At 38.7% G+C, this 17,285-nt stretch overlaps 1 pseudogene; it reads right to left on the minus strand.

Moving 5' to 3' along the window:
* LOC118235721 overlaps positions 1-17,285 on the minus strand; it is a 308,484-nt pseudogene that overhangs the window by 110,550 nt on the left and 180,649 nt on the right.

Here is a 17,285-nt window from a genome sequence, read left to right on the forward strand (position 1 = left end):
CTTGGTGACCCCAACATGACCTTTGCAGGAGCTCCGAACAGCCGGGACCAGAATGGGGTGAGTATATTCGGTTAGCACCCTTAGATATGGTCTTTATGGAAAGCAGGGTGTCTGCATAGATTAACAAACTGTAATTGGTATATTGTGCTTTATATATTGTGGATTCTTGCGTATTGTGCACTTTGTCTAGTATGGAGTTAATGAATTAGGGAGCCTTACGTATTGAATAGTTTTTAAGTGGGAAGTAGTCCTAACGTATATGTCATAGTCCTGTTGGTGAACTTCGACTTGTTTGGGAAGACTGGTCCCCTCGCCACATTAAATAATTTTACAGTTTTTGTGAACGATGCACCTACAGTTCGAGCACTGACTATTTTGCTTCTTTGCAAATCTGTTGGTTGGCTCATGCTGATTTGGAAACGCATACGAAAGTGCTGATTGGCCCTTTTTTCTTAACCATTTAAGACCTTTATTACTGCTGACAAATCTTATGAATTGGTACTCAATACAACTTGAATACCTGTATAGCTTCCCTTTGAATCGGGATTCAGTTACTATTTTGTGTTCACATTTATAGCAGGTTTTTCTTGGGTTAAATCCTCCTGCTTCACCTCCCCATTATTGTCACGTGCAGATTCCCTTCTGCCCCGGCCCTGGGTTTGTCTCCACTCTGGGCCTCTTTACACTGTGTGCTGAGGAATTGCCTGCATTTTTGATAGGCTCTGGTGGGATGAAAACAGTTAGCATTTGTATTTGCAGGGCACTTGATTTCTCACCGGATCACTGAACTTGAAAATTACCTCGGGAAGAAGCTCTTAAAACTGATAAGCTTTGTCCTTGCTGTCGTTGCCCTCAAATATCCCACAAATCTTGTTCTGGTGGGGGTTTTGTGTGTAAATATATGTGATGTAATGAGTAGATTACTACTTGCTTAATGCATTGTGATATTAGGAAATTGTATATGCATGCAAGCAAGCTTGGCGCATATACATGAACAGTAAAACCATAAGTAAATTTAAACATTCCTTAATAAGAACCTAAGAGAAGTAAATGACTAAAGTGAATTGGCTCATCCTGTTGAGGCACTTGTGAGCAGTGTACTGATGCACCCTAGCTCTTGGATTGAATCTGGATTGTGCCAGTGCCAACCATATCAGAGTTTTTTTTTTAAAACAAAAAACAAGACAAGGGTATAACACAAGGCGGAAATCAGACCACTGTGGTCTCTTCAGATTGTACCTGGACTAAATATCACTACTCTGCAAGGCACTCCCAATCTAGGATTTCTCTTATCATTTGAGTCCTGATTTGTTCCTGTAGCGCTCTCATGTTACACTTGTGTCTCCATCCAGCACTTATATTGCACTCATATTGTTATCTTAATCATGTAGCTTGTCGTCATACCTCCTAGCTTGACCATAACTTTCTGACCTAGCCTATGCTTACTGTGTGAACTAGACTTGATGTGTTCATGGATATGAATAATTGTTACATAATGAGTATTGCATCTTATCGGACCTGTGTTTTGTAGATGTTCCAATGACCTTTGATATGCACTTGTTGTACGTTGCTGTAAGTAAAAGTATATGCCAAAATAAATGTTATATGATAACCATAATACAAATCTGAGGACAGCATCAATTGTGACCACAACACAGATCCTCGCTATGGTGAATAAAATTTTTTTTTAAAAACCTGTGTAAAATTATCCACTGAAGTCTCAAACACGAACACAACCACCACAACTGCCGCTCAGATAGACATTCAGTCCAAAGAACAAGGTTCAGACTAACTCTGGTGAATCCAGAATAAATGACCCCTCCCCCAGGGTGGCCCGCTCCACAACTTTTGGTTCCCCCTAATATCCCATTTGGTGTTACTTCCTTTTATATTTTTCAAGTCTGTGCATTTGTTCATAAAACTGTAGTTCTTAATCCTACTTGCTGGTATCTGTCTTGAGACTACACTTCCCCCCTAGGGAATTTCTGCACTTCGATTTCCTTTTTTTTGCACTTGTGTATTGTCACTCTGGAGAAGTGCATCTGCTAATTGCCAGTAAAGTAATGTCAAGTAAGGCAAATCTAGCTGAATAGGCATGTATGGGATTTATTTTATATATTTGTTTATTGTCAATGTAATACATAGTGTAATAGCTTGTTAATGTAAATGTCAAACTGTAGACTGCTCTTAGCACAACAGCTAATCAGTACTCGAAGGAGAGATAAACTTATCATCATTTGGAGAAGTACAATATGAAATTGATGCACATAATTTAACCTCTAGCTTAGGTTTGCATATCGGCACAATGGAGATTATTCCCTTAAGAGATGTAAATTACTTCTATACTATAGCAGGAGCAGGTTCATGCCAGGCCTTATTGTGCTTAAAGCCTACCGCTCTCAAATGTTGAGTTTAATTCAAAATAACACATAAATTATCATATGTGCCCAAAAACTTATTTTAAAACCTGTCCTCCCCCCCAAAATCTATAAACCATGGTGATACAAAAGTAGCACAGAGAAAAAAAAATCAAATGACAACTTTGTTTGAATAATCAATAATCAATAACAAAATAATCAATGTGTTTTCTGGAGCTGTCTAACATCTGAAATGTCAAACTCAGTCACGATAATATACATACAGCTGAATATTTATAATAATAATAATATGCTGTCACAAAGGAAGCACAAATATTTAATGAATTTACTGCTCTGTGGTCAGTCTTGGGCTTTTGGGCTGAGATTGTGCAGCTACTGGGAGTCAATCCCCATCCCAAGGAACCAAATACAGTGAGAAAGAGCAGCGAGCGAGGAGAGAGGTGGTTCCATTATATTCTTGCATTGATTTGTTACGGGAAGAAGCACGCTCCTTTCTCATTAATGCAATTACTCACCATCATTTAATGACGTGAGCAGTTTATGGACTTGCTGAAATGAGTTGTTGAAATGGGGAATGTTCCCGGACTCCACGATGACCACTATTGACTGAATGTTCCTTCTGTCAACAGATTGTTCTGCACTCAGCTGACGGAATCAATTTCCTTTGTTCTCAGCAACAGGTTCTCCTGCATTCCTGCATGTCCACAGACTCTATAGCTTTAAAGAGATGGGACACCTGTGGCATTCTGCTGTATCTTCACCCACCAGATAAAACCAAACCAACTGGGCTGCACTCTTTCTACTGTTCTGTCATAGTTGGAATTGGGGTGAGGAAAAAATAAAAAGCAGAGGTGTTAAGGTTAGCACAGTCCAATTCGTGACATTTAATTTCTGATGAAGGCAGTTGTGCAGATTCTGTGGAAATCCCAGCTTTATAGCTCTTCGCTTATTGTAAAATATGACCTGACATTATGAAAGAACGCAATCTACTTTCAAGTTTATCGGGTCTGGTTGTGACAGCACAATGCAGGGTCCAAAGTCTCATTCACAATGCAGAAGACTTGAAACATCACTACAAGCAGAAGGCAAGCTCATTTTTGTACCCGACAATGATTGACAAGCCCACAAAAGAAGTGTGGGGAGATTAGACATGTTCTTCAGAGCTGCTGAGGGTCTATCTGTCTCAGTTTGGAGGGAGGATGTAGGCAGAACACCTGTACCCACTGAGTATCCATTGTACATATTTAACAGAAGAAAGGTATTCCTGGCTCTCTTTCAGACTTGGCATCCTTATTTTATACATTTAGCTTATTGATGTACACAGCACTTTTTTTGTTTTACAAATCCCCCAACCCCCCCCACCCTGTAGTAGAACACTTTTACTTTTTTGTTTTAATGGTGCTAACCATTCTGTAACTCATCATGTTCTCTAATTCACTGGAAGCGTTTTCCACTCATCATGCTCATCACGCTCTGATTTGCCGAAAGCTTTCTTCCCTCCTTGTGTATGGCAGGCTAAGTCTCCCCGTCTCCCACCAGTCCATTTTGGACAGTTCTTCTTAACATTCTGAAGTTTCCCACAAAAGGAAAGAACCACACACCAAGAGTAAAACTGCACACCCTTTCAGTATTTTACTTCTACAGGAACAATGGGAGCAGACTATTTATGTCTGAATTATTTATCTGAATGCAAGATGTTCTCAGACTGGCCAATCTAGCCAGTCTGATATACTATTCATTGACACAGACGGATATATTTACTGCAGCAATTTAGGTTAAGTACCTCACTCAAGGCCACAACAGCAGTACTCCACCTGGCAATTAAGCCTGCAACCTTTGAGTTGCATGCCCAGTTCCTTGATCACTACTGCAACTAGCCATCTTATTTGTATGATAAAGATTCAAATATTTAAACAAATACTGCCATTAGTCGCATGGTCAAGAGAGCAATGCCTTAATTTTAAAATAAATGCAGGGAAATAAACAGGAAATCCTTGTGATTAGCATGCTTCCACACCACTCCCTGTGTTAAACAATAAAATGCATTTTTTTAAAATCACAACCCATTAATGTTATCTTCCATATTACCTTCTGCTGCCAACGTGATCAACTGGCATTGGTTTGATTTATGTTGCGTCCTTCAGAAACATATACATGACAAGGACTGGAATCTGATCGATGCTTAAGGGCCAATCCAAAGACCTGCTTCAAAGTCATACTGAATTACCCAATCACAGCATGAACACACAGTGTAACATTCACACCAAGCGTAATAAGTGATGCCTCCAGGACTGATCTGGGATCAGAATCCATGGCCTGGCTATCACATTTACTGTTCAGCGGCCAAGAAAGAGAGCCACTCCCCTCACTGAGCCCTGCCCTGGCCCCGCCCCCTGTTACAGCCACTTACTGGTTTCGCCTGTCTCATACTCGCTGTCCCTCAGTAGCTCAAAGATGTCCACCTCCAGCTTGCCCGTAGTGGAACGGTTGCTGGCCCGGTTGATGCCCTCTTTGGCCAATGTGATGGCCAGACGCTCCCCCCGGCTGCACTCCATGGGGTCATCCAAAATGGCAGCTGAGGAAGCCAAGAGGATAGGTCAGAGGTTTTGAAACATCAAGGGATATATTGGATTTTATATGTTAATATGTATAAAAATAACTGACTTGTTTGCACACTCAAGGATATGAATCATTGTGTTTCAGATATTAGTACATTGCTGAAGAACTACTCTCATCTTTCTGGGAAACATCTGGCCAATCAGCCAGGTCATTAAGCCCTGTGAAAGAAAGATTTCTCTCTGACTGAAATAGAAATCTACAAAAGACTGTTTCACAAAACAAAGTGCAGTAACAAAATTACTGCTTTCAAGCCGTGTACATTTGTTGTAAGGAAAACACTCTGGCAAAACCTTCATCTAAAACAATGGTACCCATTTGAATGATTATGCTGTATTGTGACTCGAGCTGCGCACCACTCTTTTAAAAAAAAAAAAAAAAACTGAATAAACCTTGCTGCAAAATGAACACAAACCAGCGGGAGACAGGTGCCATGTTTTATTCTGAGCTCGTATGAGTGATTTCAGATTTCAGGTCGAAGGACGTGGAGTGTCTGCACTGCAGAGCCTCTACCCACGAGCAAGACGTAAGCGGGTTTGGAAAAAGTTCCAGGACACAAATAACTGCCGTGAACATGTTATCATCCAAATTTTCATGGTTAACAAGTAGTTTTTACTAAATCAGGCCTAGTTTGTGTTATTACAGCTTCTCCGTGCACTTCAAATGAAAGTATTTCAACCAATAAATTGAATATATCTTGTGGTTCTGTTTTTAATTCCCAAAATAAAATGGCTACTATTGAACCCCTCTGACTACAGGCATAATCCGAGTCTCTTCTGATAGGTAACCCTTGGGAGTTTGTTTTCCAAGTGCCAGAATTACTACGAATTACTCAAAGTAAGAGAAGCTCAGACAGAATGTAAGTAGAAACTTTTTCTTGCCAAAAAGAATTATTATTTTTTATCACGATAAGGATACCAACTGGACTGCGATTCATATCATCTGTAGGTTTCCAGAACACAGAGAAGGTAAGGAATCATCATTATGATTGGGCCTTTGTTATGTCCACTCACATTACATAATAAAGAAGAACCGTTATTGCTATAAGATTGGGATCGTAAAATAGTTTATAGAGATAGAATTATGAGTTTTAACACTTTCAAACAGTACATTGTATTGCCTGATTTAAAATTTTACTGTAAAAAAATGCAATGAATACAAATAATCTTCTTTGATTAAATTTGATGCAGTATTGCTGGCTAGGTAGCGATGGATTTAGCGTTAGCTGGTTGCAATAACAAAGTTGAAAAAGGCAAGAAATTTTGTGATACTCCACAGCCAAATACTCAATTTTATTTTGAACCAAATATTATTTCTGCTGCAGCACATTTCACTCATAAAATTTGTCGACAAAGCAGCTGCAAGTAACTAAGTTACCTAACTAGTAGCTACTTAGTTACTTGATTATTTATTTCTGTTTGCACCACATATATCTCAACCAATCATTTTCTATTAGCTAGCTACCTTAAGAATCCTGGCAGTATCTCTGCTCTAGTCTTATCAGAGACCACTCCGCCTGCGTGCAGTGAAATTTGGAGTGGCCGATTTGAGAGCTTGGGCCAGTCAGAGAAACCTGATTTTTTACTTTAATTGAAATCAGTCATGTATATCAGACGATTGATTTCAAACTAATGTTTGCCAAGTATTCCTTGCTCAAAATTGAGGAATAAGCACCATAGCACTCACATTGAATGCATCCCATTGCCTCCCCTTTCGCAATCAATATTCCACAAGTACAACATTGGAACTAAAAAAACTATGCCACCATGTAAACATTATACCTGCAGCAGGTCAGACAAGGCCTCTAAAGGACTAAGCCCCGGTCGAAGAAACTCTAGGCCCCGCCCTAGTACAAACGAGTGGCAAAGGAGTGCTTAATTACAAGTTTTTAATAAAGATGCTGTAGAGGTGGCACAATATAGCCAGGGGCTTGGCTGTCTTTTCACTCCAATGAAGATGTTACTAAATCAGGAGCCACAATTAGAGGAGTCATTCTGAATGCAGGGGGGCTGTAGCAAAGCAATTAATGACAGTTAACAACATTACAACACGATTACGGTTCCTGCAATTAAAGGAAATGCAATTAAAGGCTGCACCAAGAAAGGTACATATTAGGTTTCTGCTTCTCCAAATACAGCTGTTGCTCCTTGAGGTGTGGGCAAGGAGTAAACGTGGTAAACACAATACTGTTTTCATTGCCACATAACTTTCTGTAGAGAGTGTAGGAACAACGTTTTTTTGCCTGATTTTATCATGATTTTACTGATTTGCTGTTCTTTTAATGTGAACCACTGCAGGGGCCCTGGTGGGTTTCTGTAAGATGCTGGTTTTCTTGCTGTATACATGCAGCACCGCCTGCATTCTGTTGTACATTTACTGTAATTTGCTTTAATCGGCTCTCATCTGTGGTGATAAATTGCGGTACCCCTGCAAAGCATTCTTCTAAAAATTCAGAAGATAAGTGTGCTCTGCCTTCCCCTTCTCCTCCCTTCCCTTCCACCTTCTCTCCCTCCCTCCTTTTTTTCAATGTCTTTGGAAAATTGCTTTCTGTTCCTGCAGCGTGAGCAGTGACTGAAAGATCAGAAGCGCTACCGCTCTCATACGTCCTTTTACACTCTCACCACGGGGGGAGGGAGCAATGGGGAGGAAAGCTGGAGGATGGAGCTTTGGCCCTGGTCACATGCAATTCTAAAAGGCCTCCAGTGAAACTCCCATGCACAGCCTCCTCCTTAAGGATAAGGGTGAAGGAGTGTGACAGGTACTGGGGAGAGGGAGGGAGCAGAAGAGTGCTCTTTTAATGTTGTAGCCAGGTACAAGTGTAGCGTATACTATGTAGTGCAGTGGTGCAGTGAAGGGGATTCTGTAATGCAGCGGTTAGTGTGCTGGACTTGAGGGTCAGAGATTTCATTTCCTGTCAAGACGATTCCATTGCATCTCAGAGCCAGAACATTGCTGATGTTAGCTCTCAGCTGCATTTTTGGGTCTATGTCTACAATTGCCTACACGACCTGCAATAAACATAATAATGGCATAATTGTCTTTTCAAAAATGTATGTACTTGACAAAAGATATTATCAAGTGAAATAAAGAGCATTAGCAGGTGGTCATGCATACCTATGATATGTATTAAATAGTGCTACAAAGGACACAATTTGGTATGTATCATGACACAGTTCTAGATGCAGGATGTATCATGTAATGTATACTAATTTCATAGCACTAAATGTATGGTAACGCTTTACACATCACAATCTAAAATGTGATAATCTACTTCAAAGTAGCAAAATAGAGACATGAAGGCATAAAATGAAAAATCATCATTACATTAGTTTGTGTATTTCATTCAAACATTGAAAATTAATCATGTGTACTGGGGACTTAGTTATGAACTGAAAAGAAATGGGATTTAAAAAATGAACAAACAACGTCATATTAGCAATCAAAATCAGGATCAAGAATTGTTCAGGACTTCATCTACATTTTGCACAGATTTTAGAGCACTACTTTTAGCCATCAAAATGGTAAACTAATTGACCAGTTACCGTGTTCTTGTGTGCATGGACACAAGTACACTTTGACATATTTGTCTGGCTTGCAAATTTTGCCTGCCCACCTAGTCTTGGATTGACAGCAGATCCTGAGGCTAGTTTGTGTCTTTGGTATATAATGTTAGTTGTTTCACAGCTAGCAAGATAAGAAGCAAGCTATTTAGGTAGTTGGTTATGATGGTGTTATGCTAGCCACCTGGACACCATCATTATTTTCTTTAGAAAAGTTTTCCCAACAAGTTCTAGCATGGAAAAGGTGTGCAATATGCTGGCCTGGTTCTAGCCCTGTAGGGGATGAGCCAGTCTGGCTTCCGGCTAGTTGAATAAAAAAAACAACTAGCCGGAATTAAGGATAGATCCAGCCCTTGGTTCACCTCAGAGTTAACAAACTTATTTCAATCCATGGACCCTGGCTAGACACTCAGGAAACCTTGGTCTTCGGCTTACTTTTAGACAATTAAGGAATGATGACACATCATCAGTGAGGAGAGCCAAGTCTGAATACTATATTGATTCTTTTGCCAGCTCCTAATGCAAACTACAATAATATAATAGACATATAATGCCATGTCATTGCCTGTCCATGTCAATTCTGCCACTGCTTTAGTATCTGGTCAAAAGGTCATATGTACAGCTTTTAATAAGCATTTCACCTATATCACATATAATGCATGTGAACCAAACATGCAGGGGCCCTCTTCCCTGTTAAGGGCTCTCCGTTTTGGGAGCCTCTCCTTGGTAACTCTCTGTCCTTTTTACAACGAGAGAGGTTGCAGATGCACTTCTGACAATAAGCCCCAGGTCCTGATGAGAATAACCTGGACTCATTTTTTTTTCTAAAACTTGTTGCCCCTCTGATTGCTGAGATTGTTGCACATGTTTTTAACCAATCAACGGTGTCGGGACTTATCCCTGAAGTGTGGAAAAGTGCTCATCTGTTGCCCCTAGCATCATTTAAATAATTATCAGGCATTTTTCAAATTGCCATGACTGGCTAAACTTCTTGAGTCCTCAATTCATTCTCCAATTGTTTTGTTGGAGTCACTCTTTGCTTAGCTGCAATCAGTCTGGGTTCATGGCAAAGCATAGCGCCATCACTGCCATGTGCTTAGTCTTGAGTGGTATTGTGTCTGCTTTAGACACAAAGCCTTATTGAGTTTTCTAAGACCTTCAATACAGTTGACCATTCCATGTTGTTACACAAACGGTCACTAATTGGATTAGACGCTGAAGCACAAAATCGGTTTCACAAATGACCTCTCAGACAGATCACAGTGTGTGAAAGTGGGTAACATATAGTTTTTACAGTTGCCATAGGGTCAAGGGTCCATGCTGGGTCTGGTGCTATGCTGTTCTCTATTTATATCAATGACATTGTTAAATTTTTAAATGGCTGTAATTTTCATTTTTATGCAGGTGATACAGTTCTCAATTGCTTTCCCCACTCTATTCCCTTGGCTGTTGGGAAACTGTACAGCTTGCTTTTGTTGCTTTGCAAAAGGCAATCATAAATCTTAAACTTGCTGTAAATAGTGCTACATCAAAGCACATTCTGTGTACTAGATCAAAAAAAATTATGACAATCTCTGGATATTCACTCTAGATGGTACTCCTATTGAAAGTCCCCCATTATAAATACTTCGGCATTTGGATTGATGATAAATTAACTTTTAAGTTCCACATAAACTATCTGGTAAAATAAAGCTGCAGGTGTACCTTGGCTTCTTATATAGGAACAGAACTTGCGTCCCCATGTTTACCAGCAAGAAGTTAATTGAATCCGCTTTTCTTTCTGTCCTTGATTAAGGGGATGTCATTTATAGACATCCAGCTTGTTGTAACCCTAGATGCTGTTTATCATTCCACCTTTATTATGGTACTCATTACTGTGTCCTGTATTAAAAAGTTGGGTGGCCCTCAAGCTTCTCCAAGCTCCTCAAATTTGTTCTGACCTGGGCAAAACTACTACCAAATTTTAAGCCCCGCAAACTCTGGATATATTACACAAGGAACTGAAACTTGACACTGTTTTAACTCTTGGTAATTTTAAGTCTCTGATCTCAACCTTAGTTACAATGGAGTGTACGGATTTTAATAATTGTCCTTGTCAAGTTTTATTACTTATATTTATTTATATGTATTAATTGTTACCGTTATACTTTTTATTTGATTTATTTATTTTAAAATGACTTTTACTTTTTTATTATTGCTATTTTAATTGTATTTTAATTGTAATCTCGGCACCATTGTAAAAGAGGGCTCGTTCTCTCAATGTGTCCTCTGAGAATTACATTACATTACATTACATTAAATAAAGGTTGATTGGTGGATTGATTTAAAAGGGGTCATTTTCTAATCTTTGCATAAAACAAATAAGATTTAGATTATGGCTGTTAGATTATTGAGTAGAAGAAAATGTAATGTCTTTGCATAATCTAGCTCCACTACTTGCTGTTACCCATCACATATGCAAGAAACTTCAAGCCAATTCGAGAGGGGAATGATGTCATGGAGTCACCAGACCCTAGCTTCTCAGCAACTCTTTGCAGACTGTTTGTATCATTAGAGCCTTGATTAATATATTTGCATATCTAGATTTGATTTCCAGTTGGAGTGAATCATGCCGTGTCTACAAGAACCCCGTTAAGACCATCTGTTAATGTTTACACCAAGAAAATTGTCAAAGCTAAAACAGCTACTGACATATTCCAATGGCAATATATGACAGGATAAATATTTTCATGCCTCACAATAGAGATGGAGGATTGAAGCTTCCATGAACCCAGAAAAGGGCGAGCTAGTGTGAATATGAACCAATCCCAGTGTCTTGCCAAGGAGAAGAAATATTTTTATTGATTGGCTCCAGGTGATTGGCAGAATTTTCCCACAGAAACCACACAATGATTTAAGGATCAATAACAATAATGATTTCTTAGTTAAGGGTCAAAAACCAGCATTTTGTCTGTAAGAGAAGATATAAGAAAGCAGGTAGGAAAGCCTCCATGTTCAAAAGTTTCCTAAACCACTCAGACATCTCTATTTCCAACACAAATGTACCTGACTTTTCTCATAGTGTAAGCCACCCTCACCACATGGTGTTTCTGTGTAGGGTGCAAGCTCATTAGTGGAAGAATAAGATTTATTTTTAAGTTTAGTAATTTTAATCAAAGCAAAAGTTTAAAATCTCCAGCTGGCTGAAAATAAAAACAGAAAATGATAATAACGGTTCTGTTTTGGTAACGCAAGTGCATACGTGCCTGGGCACAAGTGGAATCGCGAGTTTCCATATAGAGTATTTTTTGCCTGTGCCAGGTTTGGTAGTCTCGTGGTCAACAGTAACCCCCTTTGCATTAATATGGGATCGGTGGCACAATCGATATGAACAGAAACATTCTGCGGACGTTTGCTGCTGAATAATGTGTTCCCGTCAAACGCGCGTAACACTTGGGTAGTTCTAGACGTGAATTTCAACAGAAACCGCCTACCTTTGTAAATTTTGTTGGTTTTTTGTTTTTACAGGGCAATTGTTGGTTTATTTATGAGGCATCTGCCTACTTTTAACATATATTTATAGATCATTTTGCGATGTGACTGGACATAATACCACGAAAATATCCGGAATATGTGATAATGGTTTATACAGATGTGTAATCTCTTTGCAATGCAATTAATGAGAAATGGTTTGTGATTTGGCTATTCTATGTAAATACCCAAATTATGCGATGATCCATCATGCAATTAAGTGGATTCTACTATATTATCGTTAACATACACTGTTCTTGCTGATAATGTGCAGACTGAACTGAGAAATAAAATTCTGAAAAGCCTTTTAAGTTGCTACAACGTAAGCGAGTGAAAAAACATTACAAGCATTCTTTGAGTGAATGCACAAAAACAACTTCAATACATTAAGTCAAAAGGTTAATATTGTACCCAAAGTTTTGAGTGACAAAAATTAGAGTGACATTTCAATATTGCAATTTCAAATAAAACAATTCTTGAAGAATGGCTCTTATGTGTTCAGTATATGCTATATTTCCCATAATTCTGGCACTTCAAATGTGTAACCCTTCAATAAATATTTAAATTGTTCCAATTTCATTTTCATATTTATAGCCTACATTTCAATGCATTGTAGTGGTCTTTTAATGACCAGAATGTCACATTGCAAATGTAGCAAAAATATAGGAAGATGGCACGTAAAGTTGATGCTGGAACAATCACCACCTAAGCCCTATTTTGACCCAGGAAAAAACTTGGCAACCAAACCCCCACCACACCCTTAGTACTTATCAACCTAGTCTCTTTTACAAATGCACCGTAGTTGCAATAATGCATGAAGTAAAAGATTTTCCAAAAATGAACTGGACACGCACTAATTTGCCAGTGATCTGTGTTACTGCTAGCCTTAGACAATTTTACCTTGACTGCAAAAATAGGGCCCTTGTTTTGTGATGATACTGCAATGCACTTGAATTAATTTGAATAATTATGAACCGGATTCAATATGTACTCTGATATGGGCAGTTATCTGAGCTAAGTTGTTAATGAGAGGATAATTAGTAACACAACTGTTGTATTCCTGCTACCTTTATCTTTTTGTCAGTATAGTAATAGACAAGCATATTCTGGGATGTACCAAGGATGGTTTTTCAACCACAAAAGTAACACTTATTAAATATATTCCATACATGTCAATAATAACAGTAGACTGTAAGGCATACAATTTTAATTTGGGTAAAAGCCAATTAATAATCCACAAACAACTTTGGGTATATTTTTTTTTCCATCCCATGTATCATAAATTAGACCCTTGGATATATATTAGACCAGTTCCTTATATTAGTGGCTCTTAATGCTGCAAGTAAGGCCTTTGGAGAGCTTTTAACACTGTTCAAAAAGTTAGTTAGTTCCTCATGTTGGATGAAAGACAGTTGGATAATTCAACCTGGATTAAAACAACCATACTGAAATAAAAAATATAAAGGTTAACTATTATATGCTGTGCAGTGCATTTATTGAGATTTAAGACCTTTTTTCAACTGCAATTATGGCCTCATCAAACTCCAGGCTGGGCTTCTGCAATTTAGAGTCATTTCCTTTAGCTATATGGCTTTGAAAGCAGCCTTTGATATTTTCCAGTCCGAACAAATGATTTAATATAATGCAAGCCGTTCCGAGTATTTTTCATATGCCTCAGTTCTAATTTATTTATTCTCACTGGAAATCATTTCCCTCACATTAGAAATATCATATTACAGAATGTACAATTGCTTGTCATTTTGCATGTGCATGCAAATCTCAGCTGATTAAACTATGCCACAGGCTAATTAGAGGCAATGCTGGATGAGTGAGCAGAGCATATTTTAGACTATATTAATGTTTTATTCTAGCCTTTTCAAACACAATGCATACAGTAAAAAAGATAGATCTAAAGGAGTGATCAATACAGTAATGTAGTTTCATTAGAACAAGAGCCTTTTTATGCTACACCCTCCATTTTCTCCCCAATTCGGAATTCTCAATCATATATAGCCAGGCTCATGCTGCAATATTCACAGTCAATAGAGGAGAGTGTGTAGACAAGCAAGTGATGTCGCCAGGTGCTTCTTTTCACACCGCAGCCCTCAAGCCAAGCTTGTGCAGACATGAGTCGAACGAAGACACTTTTTGTGCATTTCTTGCAGATCGTGGATGACCAGCAGGGGTCATCTAGAGAGCATCAAGAAGTGGATCTACGTGAGTGTACCCTACCGAACCTTGGGCAAAAAAATACACAAAAAAGGCCATGGTGCCTTCTCCCTCCACAGAACCTAGGATGTCATTCTCTAATGAGACATGAGAAAGCAAGCAGCATAGCTTCAGTCTTCGATCACAGCTGCAGATCTGAATCGGTGTATGGCTGCGAAGCTGTGCATGGAAGTGTGTGCTGCGTGTATGTTCCCAGGGAGACCACGGAAGAAATGATGATGATGGTGACGACCAGTGTTTTAATGTTAATTATTGCTGGCATATCTCTCTCTCTCTCTCTCTCGCTCTGTGTTTTGCACATGTTTTCAGATTTCAATAAAGTTAAATGTACCCTTAAAATGTTAAATATATCCTTCCTTTTAATTTTTTCGTCTGGTAATCTGGGAAGGAATGGTTCATTTTCCTTATGGCCCTCATGAGTTACTGTATTGTTTCTGTATATTTCTTCAGTTTGGATCAAAGAGAAATACTTAATCCAGCCCAGGTTAAAATAATAATAATAATAATAATAATAATAATAATAATAATAATAATTTGTAATAAAAAAACCAATATATTCCAACATACTTTAAGTATGGATTACATGAACTTCAATTTACTTCAAGCACGCAAAGGTATTAAATAGCACACTAGAATTAAATTTCTTTGCATGTTATTTTTTCACAGGGGTGGAAAGACAAGATGATGGTGGACTGAAGCCAGGGTAGATATTAGACTCTTTGGTCATTCCTAAATAAATGCAAAATACCATGTGAATAGGCAGGTGAGTTCAGGACTTGTGTATTCAAATGGATATCAATCTAGGAGTCCTCTATGAAAAAGCAATGTGCTTATATTAATATGACCTATTCCCATCTGTATCTTTATCAGCAAGTTGCATTTGAGCTTTGTGGTCTTCATGGTTGAATCTTTAAAGTCCCAATTCGACTGAGGGATCTGACAAGACAAGACAAATATATTTAATTTCATTCATTTTCACATGGACCTCTAGCACATTCAATTCATTGTGGTGAATTTTGTTTTTGTATGTGAAATAATGTAGGTTTGCTGTAGGGTTTGAACACTTGCAACCAAGAAATCTTTGTTTTGTATGTACTCTGTCAAAGTGAAATATGCACTGGCAAAAACGTCAAAGTCCAGGAAATTTAAAGCCTTCCAGACATTTGTGGTTGGTAAAACATATACATAAACATTAGTAGGATGGAGCCTAAATCATTACAATTTTAAATATTCATTGCAGTTATTTGTATCAAAAGCACAGCGATTTATAATTGTCATCACCCTAAATCACCCTCTAGCAGAAAGCAACGATTTCAATCAGAACCGCAACAAGAAGCAGCCTGCAGGAGAAAAAGGCTGATTTACACCAGGAGCAGGGCGGACGCCGAGTGGAATTTGCTTCCTTTCAGCGCCTATGCTAGTTGATTACAGCTTTTTTTTTTTTTTTGATACCAGCCGTGCAACTCACCACACTTTTAATGCCAGGTTGACTCTCTTTCTGAGTGGAGTTTGCATGTTCTCCCTGTGTCTGTGTGGGTTTCCTCCGGGTACTCCAGTTTCCTCCCACAGTCCAAAGGTTAGAGGTTCATTGGAGATAAATTTCTCCTGCGTCTGAGTGTGTGAGTGAATGGTGTGTGTGCCCTGCAATGGACTGGCGACCTGTGCAGGGTATATTCCTGCCTCTCGCCCAATGCATGCTGGGATAGGCTCCAACACCCCCCCATGATCCTGACTAGGTTTAATGGGTTAGTCAATGGGTGGATGGATGGATATAAATACGCCATTTTTTAAGGTGCCAAAACTTTATGAACTTGAACAGCCATTGCTATTTTGTTGTCTTGTTAAATGCATTATTATGTGCTGCAGGCTAAAGCATCATCAACAGGCATATTAACCATGGTGAATAGCTGATTTTTTCATCTTCATGCAGTAAGAGGTGATTCCTCTTTAGTTAGGAGAAAAACGTGTTTCGATAAATGACTAAAGATAGAGGATTATGACAGTGTCTTTTGCTGACAAAAGGTTTACAGGCACAGAATGAATAGTGTTTTTAACTTAATTCACCCTCTTGGGCAAAGCATATCAAGAAAAAAATCAATATATATAGAAAGTGCTGGATAGAGCACACTCATCTTTTATCTAAGGTTTTCTTTATAATTTTGGTTTCATCACGTAGAAATCACAGCACTTTTTATAACTCATCTCCCCATGTCAATGCATCAAAACATTTGGGGCAAATGGCATCACTGTCGTTTCTGAGAAGTTAGATATGTTCAATTGCGTCCTTAGTGCAAGTATAAGAGAGCTTTCAGTATTTCACTTTGATTCTAGCCTTTTGGAGTCTGTTATTGGAATTTGTCAAGAGTCGTGCCAATGAAAGTCAAGGAAGCTATTATAAGGCTGAGAAATAAGGAAAAAAACAGTCTGAGACTGAGGCCAAACCTTAGGCTAACCAAAATCAACTGGAACATCATTAAGAAGAAAGAGAGCACTTGTGAGCTCAGAAATGCCATCACCATGAAACAAGTGTCTTGGCCTCATCTGTCCAAAAGACCCTCTTCCAGAACTCTGCAGGCTCTTTTAGGTACTTCTTAGCAAACTGTAACCTGGCTATCCTGCTTTTGTAGTTCTGTTTGTGAAGTCCTCAGTGAACAGTAGTCACTGCCACATCCATGCCGGCTTCCTGGCCTACCAGGCCTTCCCATCAATTGGCCTACCAGGCCCTTTGCTCACCAATGCACTCTTAATTCTCAATGATGTTCCTTTGGCATATGTCACTGACAGTTTTCTTCTTATTTCTCAACCTCACAATGGCTTCCTTGATCTTCCTTGACATAACTCTGGACTAGATACTGAAAGCTCTCTTATACATGTACTAAGGAAACTGAACACACCTGACTAATAGGAAAAACCTGGGAGGCCTGTTATGATGATTTGAAATGGGGGGCGAACGCAATTTTTTAAATTTGTAATCAATTCTTTGACCGAGCAA

This window comes from Anguilla anguilla, chromosome 9 (assembly GCF_013347855.1).
Source record: "Anguilla anguilla isolate fAngAng1 chromosome 9, fAngAng1.pri, whole genome shotgun sequence".
Lineage (NCBI taxonomy): Eukaryota > Metazoa > Chordata > Actinopteri > Anguilliformes > Anguillidae > Anguilla > Anguilla anguilla.